This window comes from Etheostoma spectabile, chromosome 8 (assembly GCF_008692095.1).
Source record: "Etheostoma spectabile isolate EspeVRDwgs_2016 chromosome 8, UIUC_Espe_1.0, whole genome shotgun sequence".
Lineage (NCBI taxonomy): Eukaryota > Metazoa > Chordata > Actinopteri > Perciformes > Percidae > Etheostoma > Etheostoma spectabile.
This window is the reverse complement of record NC_045740.1, coordinates 18,469,689-18,470,900: the sequence shown is the minus strand read 5'-3', so window position 1 is coordinate 18,470,900 and position 1,212 is coordinate 18,469,689.

Sequence of the window (1,212 nt, the reverse complement as noted above, 5' to 3'; positions counted from 1 at the left end):
CAAAAAAGGGACAAAGATTTTAAAAAAGTGTTGAAAAAAGGGACAAAGATTAAAAAAAGTCTTAAAAAAAGCGACAAAAAAGTTAGAAAAAGTTAAAAACATCAATTAAAATGCATCAACAAAAGTGTTGACTTTCAATTTTGACTGGAAGACAACACGAGGGTAAATGTATTCATTCAGTGTTATTCAGGGTGTGTTTTTCTCACCTGGGGTCAAGCCCTTTGAAGAAAACGTGTGACTGTATAAGTAAAACTTGACTTGACGTGCATCCTGCAGCTATTTCGATTTTCAACGAGCTCATATTTGGACCTTTTGGTGGCGCGAGATGAAAAGGTCAGAGGACCATCAGAGTCATTAAGACGTAATAAAAGGTCTGAAGCAGGCTTCACGGCCTTCCAATCTCCTCGGGAGTAAACGTGACTCAGGCAGCGCTGACTCAGCCGAGTCGTTCTGACAGCGTGACTCAGCCGGCGTTATTATGGGATTATGATGATTGACAGCCGAGGAAGTAAACAGCCCCGGCGTATGCAATTCACAGTGCCGCTCGGCTTCCTGTCAGGGTCTTTTTTTCTTCTCCATCTTCTAAACACCAACCTGAGAATGTGAGAACAGAGGAAATGGTGCTGTCAATAACAGTTAAAATCAGAAAATGATCAGACCTTTTTTTAAGTCACAGTCGGTTTCCTTCCACTGTTTTAACACGACCGCATTTAAAGAGTTTACTTTCTCAATCACTGGATTCTATATCCTAAAACAAAATAAACATTCATCAGTCAATATGTCCTAAACATACAGAAACCAAACACCTGTAATTTCACAGCCCACAGCCATCAGTTCGCTCCTGCACTTTAGCTAATAACCATAATCAGCTTTGGTTCAGCGTCAGCAGTCAGTCTGGATGTTCAGCTCTGCTGCACCGAAGCTGGAAAAGACTCAACACAAGTTTTATGTGTTTTCCTTTAAACTGACAGATCTTTCAGAGAACATTTGCACTCTGTAAGATATCAAAGCAGTTCTTAAGTTACAGGATCGTCTTCAGAGACGTTTTAAAGGATCAGTCTGGCATTGGTCTACGTTGATTGTCAACAAATGTGCAGAGGTGGAAAGAGTACACAGATATTCTACTTGAGTAAAAGTACTATTACTTTGATGACCTTTCACTTAAAGGTCCCATGACATGGTGCTCTTTGGATGCTTTTATATAGACCTTAG